This window comes from Giraffa tippelskirchi, chromosome 2 (assembly GCF_054371585.1).
Source record: "Giraffa tippelskirchi isolate mGirTip1 chromosome 2, T2T-mGirTip1v1.2.pri, whole genome shotgun sequence".
Classification (NCBI taxonomy): domain Eukaryota; kingdom Metazoa; phylum Chordata; class Mammalia; order Artiodactyla; family Giraffidae; genus Giraffa; species Giraffa tippelskirchi.
Window position 1 is genome coordinate 117955848 of NC_137276.1, and position 16789 is coordinate 117972636.

Here is a 16789-nt window from a genome sequence, read left to right on the forward strand (position 1 = left end):
GAATCAGATGTGATGCTGAAAGCAAGGTTGGAGTGAGGTGATGTGGGGACTCAATCTGTCATTTCTGGCTTTAAAGATAGAGGAAGACACCATGAGCCAAGGAATGCAACTAGCCTCTAGAAGCTGGAAAAGGCAAGGAAATCGGTCCCTTAGAGCACCCAGAAGGAACAAAGCCATACTGAAACCTGATTTTTTTGGACTTAGACCCTCCAGACTGTAAGATAATATATTTGTGCTTTTTGAATCCCTGTGTTATGTGTGTTAGTCATTCAGTCATGTCCAACTCTTTGCGACCCCACGAGCTATAGCCCGCCAGGCATCTCTGTCCATGGAATTCTCCAGGTAAGAATACTGGAGTGGATTGCCATTCCCTTCTCCAGAGGAACTTCCCAACCCAGGGATCAAATCCTGGTCTCCTGCATCACAGGCAGATTCTTTACCATTTGAGCTAAAGGGAAGTCCTAAATTGTCTTGAAAGTCCTAAATTTGAATCCCTAAATTGTGGTGATTTATTACAGCAGCAGTAGGAAACTAATATATCCATAAACTCTGAAGACTAGAAGGCAGTGGGATTAGGTATTCAAAGTGCTGTAAACAAAACAAAACTGTCAATCAACCAAGAATCTTACATCTGGTGAAATTATTCCTTAAGTATGAGTAACAAACTATTACATCTCCAGATAAAACAAAAGCTGGATAAGTTCATCAACACTTCATCTGACTTATAAGAAAAGTTTAGAAGAAGTTCTAAAGGGTGAATAAAGAACATGAGAGAGTACCTTAAAGCCATGTAAAGGAATAAACAAATCAATAGAGGCACATTTATGGGTAATTTTAAAATGCTAGGCTTATTGTAACATTGGTTTGTAACTGAACATTTTGTTTTCTACATGACTTAAAAGATTAATATATTTAAAGAAAAATAATTATTAGTCCAAAAGCTAGGATTATTGTAACTTTGGTTAATAACTCCAAATCTTATTTTCTACAGAATTTAAGAAATTAATGAATTTAAAAGAATTATTAGTTTATGTTTGGAGGCACACAATGTATAAAGATGTGATTTTTTTTATTATATCAACAACTGAAAGGAGTGGGACAAAGCTGTAAAGGAGCAGAATTTGTGCATGTCAGTTCAGTCAAGTGGATATTAATTCAAATTAGAGTTTTATAACTTTAGGATGTTAAATGCATAATCCCCATGGTAATCACAATGAAAATAGCTATAGAATATACACACAGAAGTAAGTGAGAATGAAGTTTAAATGTTCACTGCAAAAAATCAAATAAAATACAAAAAGAAGACAGTAACACAAGACATCAAGGACAAAAATGCTATAATACATATAGTACAATACAAAATTGAGTCCCTCCTCACTAATTATATGTAAACAATATCTTGATCTCTCCATTCAAAAGACAGAGATTGGCAAAATGTATAAAAACACATGATTCAACTCTATGCTATCTATAAGAGACTCACTTAAGATCCAAGACACAAATAGTTTGAAAATGAAAGGATGGAAAAAGATATTTCATGTAAATAGTAACCAAAAGAGGGCAAGAGTGATTACTCTGTCAGAAAGAATAGACTCTAAATAAAAAAGATTCAGGGGACTTTCAATGGTCCCGTGGTTGAGAGTCCGCCTTCCAATGCAGGAGACGTAGGTTTGATCCCTGGTCAGGGAACCATGATCCTACATGCCATGGGGTAAGACCACAAGCTGATGAAGACCTAGCACAGGCACAAAACAAAAACAACAACAAAACAAAAAAATGTTTAGAAGTCCACAAGACAAAGAATGGTATATACTAGTAAAAGGTTCAATACAATAAGAAAATATAACTATTACAAACATTAATGCACCTATTAGACCATCAAAATAATGAAGCAGAAGCTGACAGAATTGAAGGGAGAAATAGATAGCTCTACAACAGTATTGGAGGCTTCAGTACCCCATCCCACTCTCAATAATGGATAGAGCAAGCAGACAAAACAGTAAGGAAATAGAGGATTTTAACAACAATAAGCCAAGTAGATTTCACAGACATATACAGAACACTAACAATACATGATCTGAAAAGGAAACCACAAAAACAATTTCATTTACAATACCATCAAAAAGAATAAAATACTTATGAATTAACTAAGAAGGTGAATACAATAAAGTGTATAAAACATTGCTAAAAGAAATTAAAGATATAAACAAGTGGAAAAATATCCATGTCCATGGACTAGAAGAATTAATAGTGTTAAGATGTTGATTTTACCCAAGGTGTTCTACCGATTCAAAGCAGTCTCTATCAAAACTACAAATACATTTTTTTTTTCAAAAATAGAAACTGCATCCTAAAATTCATGTGACATCTCAAGAGACTCCAAATAGAAAAGACAATCTTTAAAAAGAAGATCAAACCTGGAAGACTCACACTTCTTGATTTTAAAATTTATTACAAAGCTATAATAATCAAGAGAGTATAAAAATAAATATATAGGCCTCTAGATTAGAATTGAAAGCCCAGAAATAAACCCTTGATTTTTGATAGGTGTGACAAGATCATTCATTGGGAGAAAGAACAGTCTTTTCAGCAAATGATGCTGAGAAAACTAGATATCTACATGTGAAAGAGTAAATTGGGTCCTGATCTAACACCATAAACAAACATCAACTCAAAATGTGCTAAAAGATGTAAGACCTAAAATTATAAAACTCTTAGAAGAAAACATAGAACCAAAGTTTCATAATGTTGTATTTGGCAATGTTTCCTTGGATGTGATACCAAAGGACCAGCAACAAAATAAATAACAGGAAGACTGAATTTCATTAAAATGTAATCATGTTGTGCGTCAAAAGACACTATCAAGGAAGTGAAAAGGGAACACATAGAATGGAAAGAAATATCTGCAAATCACATTCTGATAAAGTATTATTATCCAGAATGTATGGTGGTGGTGGTTTAGTTGCTAAGTCGTGTCCAACTCTTGAGATCCATGGCCTGTAGCTCCCAGTCTCCTCTGTCCATGGTATTCTCCAGGCAGGAATACTGGAGTAAGTTGCCATTTTCTTATCTTCCTGACCCAGGTATCAAACCAATGTCTCCTGCATTGCAAGCAGATTCATCCAGAGTAATTAGGTAACTCCTAAAGCTCAAGAACAAAATGGAATTCCATTCAAAGTGGAAAAAGGACTTGAATAGACATTTCTCTAAAGAATATATGCAAGTGACCAATAAGCACATAAAAAGCTGTTCAGCATCATTCAGTTCAGTTCAGTTTAGTCACTCAGTCGTGTCTGACTCTTTGCGACCCCATGAATTGCAGCATGCCAGGCCTCTCTGTCCATCACCAACTCCCGGAGTCTACCCAAATCCATGTCCATCGAGTCGGTGATGCCATCCAACCATCTCATCCTCTGTCGTCCCCTTCTCCTCCCGCCCCCAATCCTACCCAGCATTAGGGTCTTTTCCAATGAGTCAACCCTTCGCATGAGGTGGCCAAAGTATTGGAGTTTCAGCTTCAAATTCAGACCTTCCAATGAACACCCAGGATTGGTCTCTTAGGATGGATTGATTGGATCTCCTTGCAGTCCAAGGGACTCTCAAGAGTCTTCTCCAACATCACAGTTCAAAAGCATCAATTTTTCGGCACTCAGCTTTCTTCACCGTCCAACTCTCACAACCATACATGACCACTGGAAAAACCATAGCCTTGACTAGACGGACTTTTGTTGGCAAAGTAATGTCTCTGCTTTTAAATATGCTATCTAGGTTGGCCATAACCTTCCTTCCAAGGAGTAAGCGTCTTTTAATTTCATGGCAGCAGTCACCATCAGCAGTGATTCTGGAGCCCAAAAAAATAAAGTCTGACACTGTTTCCACTGTTTCCCCATTTATTTCCCATGAAGTGATGGGACCAGATGCCATGATCTTAGTTTTCTGAACATTGAGCTTTAAGCCAACTTTTTCACTCTCCTTTTTCACCTTCATCAAGAGGCTCTTTAGTTCTTCTTCAGTTTCTGCCATAAGGGTGGTGTCATCCGCATCTGAGCTGATTGATATTTCTCCTGGCAATCTTGATTCCAGCTTGTGTTTCTTCCAGCCCAGCGTTTCTCATGATGTACTCTGCATATAAGTTAAATAAGCAGGGTGACAATATACAGCCTTGACGTACTCCTTTTCCTATTTGGAACCAGTCTGTTGTTCCATGTCCATTTTGAACTGTTGCTTCCTGACCTGCATACAGGTTTCTCAAGAGACAGGTCAGATGGTCTGGTATTCCCATCTCTTTCAGAATTTTCCACAGTTTGTTGTGGGATTCACACAGTCAAAGGCTTTGGCATAGTCAATAAAGCAGAAATAGATGTTTTTCTGGAACTCTCTTGTGTTTTCGATGATCCAGCGGATATTGGCAATTTGATCTCTGGTTCCTCTGCCTTTTCTAAAACCACCTTGAACATCTGGAAGTTCACGGTTCATGTATTGCTGAAGCCTGGCTTGGAGAATTTTTAGCATTACTTTACTAGCATGTGAGATGAGTGCAATTGTGCGGTAGTTTGAGCATTCTTTGGCATTGCCTTTCTTAGGGATTGGAATGAAAACTGACCTTTTCCAGTCCTGTGGCCACTGCTGAGTTTTCCAAATTTGCTGGCATATCAAGTGCAGCACTTTCACAGCATCACCTTTCAGGATTTGAAATAGCTCAACTGGAATTCCAACACCTCCACTAGCTTTCTTCATAGTGATGCTTTCTAAGGCCCACTTGACTTCACATTCCAGGATGTCTGGCTCTAGGTGAGTGATCACACCATCGTGATTATCTGGGTCGTGAAGATCTTTTTTGTACAGTTCTTCTGTGTATTCTTGCCACCTCTTCTTAATATCTTCTGCTTCTGTTAGGTCCATACCATTTCTGTCCTTTATCGAGCCTACCTTTGCATGAAATGTTCCTTTGGTATCTCTAATTTTCTTGAAGAGATCTCTAGTCTTTCCCAATCTGTTGTTTTCCTCTATTTCTTTGCACTGATCACTGAGGAAGGCTTTCTTATCTCTCCTTGCTATTCTCTGGAACTCTGCATTCAGATGAAAATATCTTTCCTTTTCTCCTTTGCTTTTCGCTTCTCTTCTCTTCCCAGCTATCTGTAAGGCCTCCTCAGACAGCCATTTTGCTTTTTTGCATTTCTTTTCCATGGGGATTTTCTTGATCCCTGTCTCCTGTACAATGTCACGAACCTCTGTCCATAGTTCATCAGGCATTCTGTCTATCAGCTCTAGTCCCTTAAATCTATTTGTCACTTCCACTGTATACTCATAAGGGATTTGATCTAGGTCATACCTGAATGGACTAGTGGTTTTCCCTACTTTCTTCAATTTAAGTCTGAATTTGGCAATAAGCAGTTCATGATCTGAGCCACAGTCTGCTCCTGGTCTTGTTTTGCTGACTGTATAGAGCTTCTCAAGCATCATTATGGAAATGCAAATCAAAACTGCAATTAGATACCACCTTATACCCACGACTAATATCAAAACTGATCTGGAAAACAGTATGGCATTTCCTCAAAAAATTAAAAATAAAATTACCATTTGATCTAGCAGTTCCATTTCTGGGTATATATTAATGCCTAAAGAAGTAAAAGCAGGTCTCAAAGAGATATTTGTATACATGTTTATAACAGCATTATTCACAATATCTAAAATGTGGAAGCAACTCAAGTGTTCATTTATGATGACTAGATAAGCAAACTTTAAAAAGATTGGGGGCTTCCCTGGTGGTCCAGTGGTTAAGAATCTGCCTGCCAATGCAGGGGACATGAGTTGGATCCCTGATCTGGGAAGCTCTCATATGCCACGGAGCAACTAAGCCTGTGTGGCTAGAGCCTGTACTTCACAACAAGAGGAACCACTGCAATGAGAAGCCCATCCCCAGCACAACAAAGAGTAGCCCCTGCTCACCTTAATTAGAAAAAGCCCATGCTTAAACAATTAGCATGTGCTTATCTCATAATATTGAGGGTTGCCAGTTTTGGCTGAGTTCAGCCAGCTGGTTCATCTCTGCTGGATTGATAGGGCTCAAACACATGTCTGTGGTCCATCCACTCCAATTAAGCTCACAGGCTCTGTACTGGAGGTGGGATGCTGTGAACTGACATCCCTCATCACCCAACAGACTAGCTTGGACTTACTGATATGGGACAGAAAGATTCCATATGCAGCAACTAGTGCTTTTCAAGTCTCTGATTGCATCATTTTTGCTACTGTCCACAGAAGGCTACATTGTCAACCCAAGCACAGGGTAAAGGAAGACCTCAACTCTTGATGGATGGAGTTATGAAGTCACAAGCCAGGGTGTAAATAATGGTCGGTGGGGAGGGGGGAAGACCTTGTGACCATTTGTGCAATCTAGCACAGTTTTAAAAGTGAGACAGCCATGGCTCAAAGACAATTGAGTATTCCTTGGCAATATTTGACACCGAGGGTGAGTCTAAAATGCAAAGAGCACCTTAAAATACTGTCAAACACACGCCTGCCTAAATAACTCACCACATGAAAAAGAGACTCAGAATTCCTGCAATATCATTTCACTAAAAGGAATGTGGTCCCCTTTACAATGGCTAGCAGAGATATTCTTGAAATAAAACAATGGTTAATGGTAGCTGGATCCAGACCTCTGCTTTTATTATCTCCCCTCTTTTAACATTTAGATCTATTTCTCAAAAGCCTACAGTCTCAACCAGACATTTTGAACCCTCTTCAACTGCGGGACTGGTTTTCAAAGAGAATTCTATGGGTCTCTCCTGTGCTCAGGCTGCCACCATCCTGTTTGGCAACACCCCTAACTCCAGCTCTAATCTCCGAGCCCCAGTGGCTGGAGTCACCAGGTGTCAGAGAGGCACTTCACTGATATGAGAAAGAGTGCTTCCCCACACACCAACTGCCAAGCTCTGAATGTTTGGGTGAGGCTGAATAGGAGAAGTAATGGCCTGTCAGAACGCTTAGTTGCCTTTGAGAAACCTTGTGTCCATCTTTCTTTTTGACAGGTGTCCTCAGATTTCTTTTCTGAGACCCAGGACTCTCAGCTGATGCTGGCTCCAGTCTGAGGGAGCGATGGACAAGCTGTCACTGCATGTGAGGTTTTGGATGGTGCCTGGGGACTCTCCTAATGTTGAGGAAAGTTGGCAATAAAAAAAGGAGCATTTGAGTCAGGAGCAGTCAGTGAGGTCCTGGGTGAGTGACATTTTACTTATCTGCACACCACGCTAACAAAAGGGGGTTTCAGGTGGCCTCCAAAACTATACACACCTCAGAATTTGAAGATTAAAGCAGAAGGAATGGAAAAAAAGGGCAAAAAGTAGTGAAACACAAATTGGGCACACGTTTAGGCAAGTCAATCAGAAAAATATAACCAATTATATGAGCCTCAGTGTTCATGAGATAGAATTCAGTTAGTTCCTCAGGAGAAGAGCATTTCTTCCTACTTCTTGGCTTTGAAACATATTTCTCCCAAGAATCCTTACATGTAACGTTTTTTTGCCTTAAAAGCATTTAGCACACTGCCTGGAACATGGAAAACACACAATAAACATTACTGTTACTCATGCCACAGAGAAGGGCCCCCCAAAACACCATCTTCTCTGTCTGGACCCAAGGGATTTATCAACCAAGTGCCCCAAATTTTCCAGGTCAGTCACAATTTAAATTTTCTGTGATCTAAACATGTACTAAGCCCAAACATGCATTAAATAATGGTTTGGGATTCAGAAAATATGATTGCCATACTGTTAGGTAGTTAGAACAGGAAAAAGGAGTCCAGAATGGCGGTGGCTAAAAGATGAGGAAGGGAAAAGCCTGCAAAAATAGAACAAAGGAAGATCTGAGGACCAGAGTGAGGACCTCAGGAGAACAAACAGCACTCCTGGCTAGCCCAATTTACATTGGGGAGGCCCAGGGGGAGGAGAAAAAAAACATATAAAAAGAGGAGCCAAAACTGGGCCAGGGGCCTCTCTTCTCTTCGCATCTTTTGAGTCGGCATTCCCTCATGCCTCGAGGATATGTTTTCCTTTACTTTCTAAATAAAACTGAGCTGTAACATGGGGCTGTAACACTGGCCCATTCTAGAGTTTAACACTTGTCTGTCCAAGGGCTGTAACGCTGGTCCATCTGTCGCTTCAAATTTTTGTTGTGATGAGATAGAACCGAGGAAAATACATACTCCCCCAACAATACTATGAGGCAATTCTGGTGACAAGGGTTGAAGTAAAAATTAATTGATATGGTTTTTATGGAATCAACATATAAGCCCAGGGAATGGAAGAAATATATCCATGAGGTATTTCTTTTTTTTTTTTTTTTTTTTTTTATAAATTTATTTATTTTACTTGGGGGCTAATTACTTTACAATATTGTAATAGTTTTTGCCATACATTGACAAGAATCAGCCATGGGTTTACATGTGTTCCCCTTCCCGAACCCCCCACCCACCTCCCTCCCCCTCCCATCCCTCTGGATCATCCCACTGCCCCGGCCCCGAGCCCTTGTCACATGCATCGAACATGGAATGGTGCTCTGTTTCACATATGACAATACACATGTCTCAATGCCATTCTCCCAGAACGTCCCACCCTCACCTTCTCCCTCAGAGTCCATAAAATTGTTCCATGCATCTGTGTCTCTCATTCTGTCCCGCATATAGGGTTATCGTTACCATCTTTCAGATTCCATATATATGCATTAGTATACTGTATTGTTGTTTTTCTTTCTGGCTTACTTCACTCTGTATAATGGGCTCCAGTTTCATCCATCTCAGTAGAACCGGTTCAAATGTATTTTTTTTAATGGCTGAGTAATATTCCATTGTGTATATGTACCACAGCTTCCTTATCCATTCATCTGCTGATGGACATCTAGGTTGCTTCCATGTCCTGGCTATTGTAAACAGTGCTGCGATGAACATTGGGGTACACGCGTCTCTTTCAATTCTGGTTTCCTCGGTGTATATGCCTAGCAGTGGGATTGCTGGGTCATATGGCAGTTCTATTCCCAGTTTTTTAAGGAATCTCCACACTGTTCTCCATAGTGGCTGTACTAGTTTGCATTCCCACCAACAGTGTAAGAGGGTTCCCTTTTCTCCACACCCTCTCCAGCATTTATTGCTTGTAGACTTTTGGATAGCAGCCATTCTGACTGGTGTGAAATGATACCTCATTGTGGTTTTGATTTGCATTTCTCTAATAATGAGTGATGTTGAGCATCTTTTCATGTGTTTGTTAGCCATCTGTATGTCTTCTTTGGAGAAATGTCTGTTTAGTTCTTTGGCCCATTTTTTGATTGGGTCATTTATTTTTCGGGAATTCAGCTGCAGAAGTTGCTTGTATATTTTTGAGATTAATTGTTTGTCTGTTGCTTCATTTGCTATTATTTTCTCCCATTCTGAAGGCTTCCATGAGGTATTTCTGTGTAGAAATATAGCAACGCAATCACTGTGCTCTGAAAAATCAGACACTATAAATCTCTTAGGAAAATTGAGGCTTTGAGGAAAGGGTAAAATGTTTTTCTTTACCCAGTGAAAATTACAGAGAAAAAAAGGATTTTCTTATGGAACTTAATGCTGATTTACCACAGCTAAGAATCGGAGGTCTGACCTTCAGTCCACTTCCCAAGGAGACTGGATATAAGCCCTCAGGGTGTGCACACTGAGAAAGTGAAAGTGTCTGACTCTTTGCAACCCCATGGACTGTAGCCCACCAGGATTCTCTGTCCATGGGATTCTCCAGGCAAGAACACTGGAGTGCGTTGCCATTCCCTACTCCAGGGCATCTTCCCGACCCAGGAATCAAACCCAGGTCTCCTGCATTGCAGGCAGATTCCTTACTGTCTGAGCCAATGCAGGCCCTGAGGGGCCAGGGTGGTGACCACGGTTAGCTCTGGGGCCCTGATCTTTCTGCAGCTGCATCCTCAGGGTCTAGTGGGAGCTGGGGAGCTCCCTGGAGGGAACTAGACCCTCCCCATTCCTCCATTCCCTGGTTGGGAAGCAAGATGGAAAACAGGGACGTTTGGATTACCCACCTACGGTGCGAGCTGCAGGCTCTGTTCTCTGCGGTACATGAGCTTCTGATGAGAAAAGGCAGCAGCTGAGCCTGGCTCGAGGTGCGGTACTTTGGGCGTCTCTAAGGAGCCAGGTGGCTGTGGAACCTGGAAACATGATCTGTTCCCCTGTAGATGCACAAGTGTTTTTTCCAGCTCCATGTGGAACGCCAGGTGTGCCCTGCTCACTCTTCAAGGCCAGGGGGTCCCTAGATGGTATGTATACTGTGTGCCACTAGTCAGAGAGCAAAGTCACAAGAAACTGAGGGATGTTGGGCTGTTTGTTTGGACATCGAAACATCCCAGAGGCCAAAGCTTCCACAAACTGACAGAGCCCTCTTCAGGTGCTCCATGCCCTAGAAGCTGTCTCTTTCTATCAGAAACCCAAAGCAGCCCCTGTCACCACCCCAGATTGCAGCACTGGAGAGAGGAAACAGACAGCACAGAGGGGAGGCGGGAGACTGTTTCCTGCTCATAAGCAGCTAAACCTTTCACTTCAGAGAGACTGCCTGGGAGAAAAGCAAATCTTCTTAAATGCCAAGCTTACATCTACTTGACACTGCTAATTTAGGAAGAGAAGTCACAAGAATCTGCCCCTCCTGGGGCCTCCAAACCTGCTGAACTCTTCCAGGCATCACAACCTGACTGCCTCTAACAGTGAGGTGAGGGCTGGAAAACACTGCTTTAAAAATACCTCAGTAGAACTTCCCTGGTGCCTCAGTGGTAGACAGCCTGCCTTCTGATGCAGGAGACGCAGGTTCAATCATTGGTCCCAGAAGATCCAACAGGCCTCGGAGCAACAAAGCCCATGGGCCACAACTTCTGAGCCAGTACTCTAGAGCCCATGCCCTGCAACAAGAAAAACCACTGCAGTGAGAAGCCCACACTCCAAAACTAGAGAGGAACACCCCACTCACCGCAACTGGAGAAGGCCTGCATGCAGCAATGGAGATCCAGCACAGCCATAAATGAATAATAAATCTTAAAAAAAAAAAAAAAAACCCACCTCAGCGGGGCTTTCCTAGTAGTCCAGTGGTTAGGGCTCTGTGCTTCCACTAGATGGGGTATGGGTTCGATCCCCTGGTCAGGGAAATAAGATCTTACATGCCCCACGGCTTGGCCAAAAAAGGAGTACAAAAAATTTAAATGCCTCAGCTTCCTCTCCCCTCTGTTGAAAATACAGGAAAATGTCATTCCAGGGACCACGGCAATGGACATGGTTTCCCAGAAGACACAGAGGAAAACCACTGAGATACAGAACTGGGATGAGAAGAAACAGCAGTGTGGAGGGACTGGATTTTGTCACATCTTCCTAGAGGTCCCCGTGATTCCTTGTGAGAAGGGGAAGCAGAGCCTGTAAGCTGTCCCCTCCTCTTTTACTAATGGAGCCACTGAAACTTATGCTAGCCCATATGGCTACCCAGAGGGAAAATTAAACCCTCCAGTGTCCTTTGCTGCCCATTGTGGCTATATGGCTAAATTCTGGCCAACTAGAACTTCTGGAAAGGGTCCTTAAAATGCAGAGACACGCCCTTATGCTCCCGCTGTCTGAAATGAACTTGTGCTGTGATGGCTGAACCTCAAGCAGCCACATTAGACCATGAAGTATCTTTGGGATTGAGGACCACACTTGATAAAGTGGCAAAATATAAGGGATCTGGGTCACTGGGTATTTTATTAAGTAGAGGAAACATACCAGATTTAGACCACCTATTTGCAGGCTGAATGTGAGAGAGACATAAAATTCTATTTTATTTAAGTGATTCTTTTTAGGGACTTGGCCGTGCTTGCTGTTGAATCTATTCTTAACAAGTATAGAAGGGAGTAAACTTTATACTAAAATCACATTGTGTGTTTTTTATAGTATGGACACTGCATATAGATATATAATTAAGAATGCTTGAGACTCTTCTTTTACTTAAACTTCTATAAACTCAATAAAAATGAGTGACTGAACCCACCATAAACAGTCTTATACACTCATGTATGCATGCTGGCATTAAGCCTACAGTACACTGCACTGGATTGGCTGGTTTGAATCATTTCAGGGCTCTGGGGTGTAGGTCTGACCCTAGTCGTCTGGCAACTGGCCCTGGGTGAATAGGGCACGGGAAAGTTGGAGCCCTATAGAGGAGGCAGTGGGGTGTGGGCTCTTAATGGGTTGATTGGGAGGTGAAAGATGAGCTCCTATTTGCATTGCTTACTGTCTGTAGGAACTGCCTGGCTCTGGGAGGGGAAGTCCCCTCTCAGGCCCCAAAGGCCAAAACATCACATCTAGAAACTAAGAAATGTGGTTATCACAGATGGGCAAAATATCTTTCTTGAGCACCTGGGCTTGTCAAAGAGCCACTGACGTCTCCAGTCCCTACTCAGATGGTGCCTCGTCAGTGGGGCCTGTCAGAATCTCTCTCCCGCTGCCCCTGTGTCTCCCAGGAAGTCTGTATCCCTGTTGGTTTGTGGTCATTTATGCATGTGGTGATCTCGCCTTCTACTCGGGGAGCCTCTGGGAAACAGGGAGGTGCCAGTCACCTCCATATCACCTTCCAACATCCACCCTAGGCCTGGCACAAAGCTGGCCCTGTAGGTGCCTCTGGAATTGGTGAAAACCCAGTGCCGAGCATAGGAGGCCCATGGATATACAGTGGTTGTGTGTATGATGGGCTTCCTTGCCTTGGTAAATTCCCAAGTCAATTATTACTAAGTCAGTGATTTGGAAGTAAGACAGAGTTCCTTTATTTCCTGTGTTTATTCCTCAAATGCTGAACTCTTAGGGGAAGGCAATCTCCCCAGATAACTTGAGGGCCAGGATTTCTGGTTCTTTCTTAATGTTGAGTTACTTGCATTTTGATGGAAACCACAACTTAATTTATAATCAATTTGGATGGGAGCAGCATACTGTTAAAAATATCAGCAGGTTTGGGACAAGGGTGAAGAATCATTCCATGGAAATTTTTATTGCAAGTTAGATTTTCTTTTTTTTTTTTTAGGTGCTTTAATTTGCTTCTTCCATGCTTTTGTTATTTAACTTTAAAAAGCAAATTTACATATTACTAATAGTGCCCACCAGTTAAATATTTCTTTTCCCCATACATAATGTCAACTGCAGAGTAACTATTTCATTAGTAAATTAAATGATTTCTAATAATTCATGATAAGTCCATTTTCCAACAGCTATTTTATTACCCCAATATTTTTTCTTTGCAGCTCTTCTAAATGGTTCCTGCCCCTAATCAAACAGATCAACTTATATTTTCTCCTTTCTCTCTCTCTCTTTCTTCAATACCCAAAAGAAACATTCTCAAATGCCTTTACCTTCAGGTCTCAGTAATGAATAAAAGGATATATTAGCAAGGATAGCCTTTTCTAAAACTGTAATTTTAAAACTGTTTCATGCTTTTGGACAGCAGCCAGCAGTAGTAAATAGGTACAAAGTGACATAAATTGAGTGTCCACTGTCTACTTTTGAAAATGGTGCTTTTTAAGTCTCTGACAAAATATTTCATTAGGGCTTTAATATGGGGAGCAATTGAAGTTTTTATTTCTCTTTGAGATGTAAAGTGAAACCTCCTACTCTCCAAAATAACCAGCCAAGAACAAATCAAGAAGTCACCTAAGCTTGTAGTCTTTCTTTCTTTTTCTTTTTTCCCTCTGAGGCAAATGGTCCTCCAAATATTAATACAACAGGCAGCTCTCATGATTGCTCCTTATAGTCCAGGTAACCTGGGCTGGTGCTGGTTGAGCAGTAATGTGCAAAGAAGAGCAGTCGTGACAGCTACTGCCCTCAGAAGGCACTGAATTATGTTACATCAAAAGCCAGTGATGGCACTGTCCATGGAGACCACCCTGTGACTTGGACCCTGGGCCAGAAATACATGTCACGTAGCACTCCGTCGAGAGTTGCTGAATTGAGTTGTTGAATTGAGTTGATTCTTACTCTAAATACGATTTAAAATACCATCCTCATTACAACAGCACAGAAGAAATGGAGATTTGCCACATCATGAAAAATCCCATTAACTCATTAAATCCATCCACCCATCACGTGCTCAGTCGTGTCTGACTCTTTGTGACCTCATGGACTGTAGCCCTCCAGGCTCTTCTGTCCATGGGATTTTCCAGGCAAGAATATTGGAGTGGGTTGCTGTTTCCTCCTCCAGGGGATCTTGCCTACCCAGAGATCAAATCCATGTCTTCTCTATCTCCTGCACTGCAGGCAGATTCTTTTCTGCTTGAGCCATCAGAGAAGCCCAACTCTTTAAATAGGCAGCAGCATTTTGAAGAGTACATTAGTGAGAAGGGAAAGTTCTGGAAATCATCAACTGTAAGAACTCAACTCATAAGGACTTTATTTTCAATAAAGGTAAAACCAAAGAAGGAATCCTGAAGAAATTCTGATGCAGCCATCAGACCTCCTGGGGCCAACCACCTTCCCTTCTTCACACTCTGCTCTTGACCTTGCTTATTTCTCTGAGAAATTGGAAGTATCAGAAGAGCGCTTGCACACATCTAGTCCTGAAATCCCCCCACTTTGCCCGCTTCCCCAGCCTGTACATCCTGGGTGCGATACCTGAGCCCTCCAATTCCATCACCCTGTTGTTCACTTCTCCCTCTGTAGAGTAAGCATGCTGTAAGAGCTCCCATCTCAACAACAGTGACCACAATGTTGTTGCAGGAACAGGGACCCCTTCCAGGGCCCAAGAGTGGGCTCTTGTCTAACACTCAGAAATGGACTGTCGGAGAAGACACTCATGCTGATAAAGCAAGAGACCTTATTGGGAAGGGGCACCTGGGCAGAGAGCAGCGGGGTAAGGGAACCCAAGAGAACTGCTCTCCGTGGAGCTTGCAGTCTCAGGTTTTATGGTAATGAGGTTAGTTTCTGGCCAGTCATCTTGCTTGCCCATATTTGGTCTGGCTCGGGGTCCTTTCTGGTGGCACACACATCTCTCAGCCAAGATGGATTCCAGTGTGAGGACTTCTGGAAGGTTGGTAGTCTCCTCCCTCCTTTGGACCCTCCCAAATTCTCCTGGTTAGTTTTCAGCAGTAGCATGTTCCTTATCAGGACCTTCTGTTAAGGAACTGTTGTGTGTGTGTCCTGTTGTGACAGGAAAAGCAGTTATCACTGCCTGTCCAAGGCAAGTGGTTTCAGTCAACAATTCCCTAACACCACCATGATTACAAGGAATCCCCCGTGATCTATGTCCTCTTCCCAGAGCTGTGTCTTTTCTTTGCTTCCGTTTGCAGTTACATTCCTAAGAGTTAGTTCCAACACCAGCCTCTTCCTCTTCCCCTTCTCTCATTCTCTCACAAAGGCCAGGCCTTCATCCCACCGTTCCTCTGGCTCTGTGTGCTTGTCAAGGTGACCTGTGTATCACTGAATCCAGTGGTCAGCATCTCTGTCTTCAGTGACTCCTGCCATCTCCATAGATTTCTTTTCGGGGTTCTAGGACATCTCTCTTGTGGTCCCTGTTCCTTCTCAGCCCCATTCTCACCAGCGATTTCTCCTTGTCTCTACTTCCCAGAACTGGCCTTCCAGGAATCCACAGTTCTTTTTCCTTTGTTAAAGAGTCCTTTTAAAATTTAAGTCTTGTGTTCTTTCTATACTCACTCCCTGCCCCTACCACAAGGCATGTATAAGAGGAAGATTTGCATATTTATTTCTTCATCTTGGACCTGCCTTCTGAATTCCACTCTGACCTACTTAACATCTCCCATAAGCCTCTCAAATTTGACATGTTCAAAGCCAAACTATTGATTTGTATCCAAAAACCTTATCCCCATAAGTCCTTTCCCGTCATATTTGCTCAAGTAAAAAATTCTTTTACTCCATCTTCCATACTCCACATCCCAACCATCAGTAAGCCCTATCCACTCTGCTTCAGAGTCCACCCAGCATCTGATGTCTCCCACCACCTGTGCCCACATCTGCCATAGATTGTTGCAGTAGCTTCTAACCAGTCCCCCTGCTCCTATCCTTGAGCCTAAGCCATCCCCCCCAAAGAATGGCATTTGTTCTCAGCCAATGCAGGTCAATGCAGGGCTTCCCAGGTGGCGCTATTGGTAAAGAACACGCCTGCCAATGCAGGAGACATAAGCAATGCAGGTTTAATCCCTGGATTGAGAAGATACCCTGGAGGAGGGCACAGCAACCCATTCCAGTATTCATGCCTGGAGAATCCCATGGACAGAGAAGCCTGGTGGACTACAGTCCATAGGATAGCAAACAGTCAGACACAGCTGAAGTGACTTAGCACAGCACAACACAGGTCAGAGAGTCAAAGATGCCTTGCAGCTGGATTTAATGAGGGTGACATACAGGATAACTGAAAGGACACCATCCCAGCTACTTCCTGACTGCTGGACTGAAAGGAAGGCCACCCCACCATCCACCATGGTAGAGTTCCCTGTAACATGTGTCTCAATTTCCCGTTTCTTCCTTCTCTCTCACTTTTGAGTGAATCTCTGATCTGGTAAAGAAAAGTTATAAAAATAAGTATCTTTCCTTCCTCTGTTTATCTAGGCTGAAAGATTTTGAACATGGTTCCATGAAAGCATAGACAGAGCCCTAAATAAGAATAGACCTCCCTGTCAGGGTGACCAAATGGAAATCTCAAACAGAAGACACACTGAAAGATAAACCAGTTAAATTAATTTTCAAATTCAGATTCTCCACAAGATTTAAGAGAAATAAGCATTTATAATGGAGGAAGAAATG

The 16789-nt window shown here is 42.3% G+C and overlaps 1 protein-coding gene across 1 annotated transcript in view; it reads left to right on the forward strand.

The window, feature by feature from the left end:
• Positions 1-16789, forward strand: part of LOC145538412 (uncharacterized) — an 80744-nt gene that overhangs the window by 16253 nt on the left and 47702 nt on the right. Inside the window, exon 4 of the transcript XR_014076837.1 lies at positions 7035-7221. The gene's annotated coding sequence lies outside the window, so the exon portion shown is untranslated. The remainder of the gene's footprint in view (positions 1-7034; positions 7222-16789) is intronic.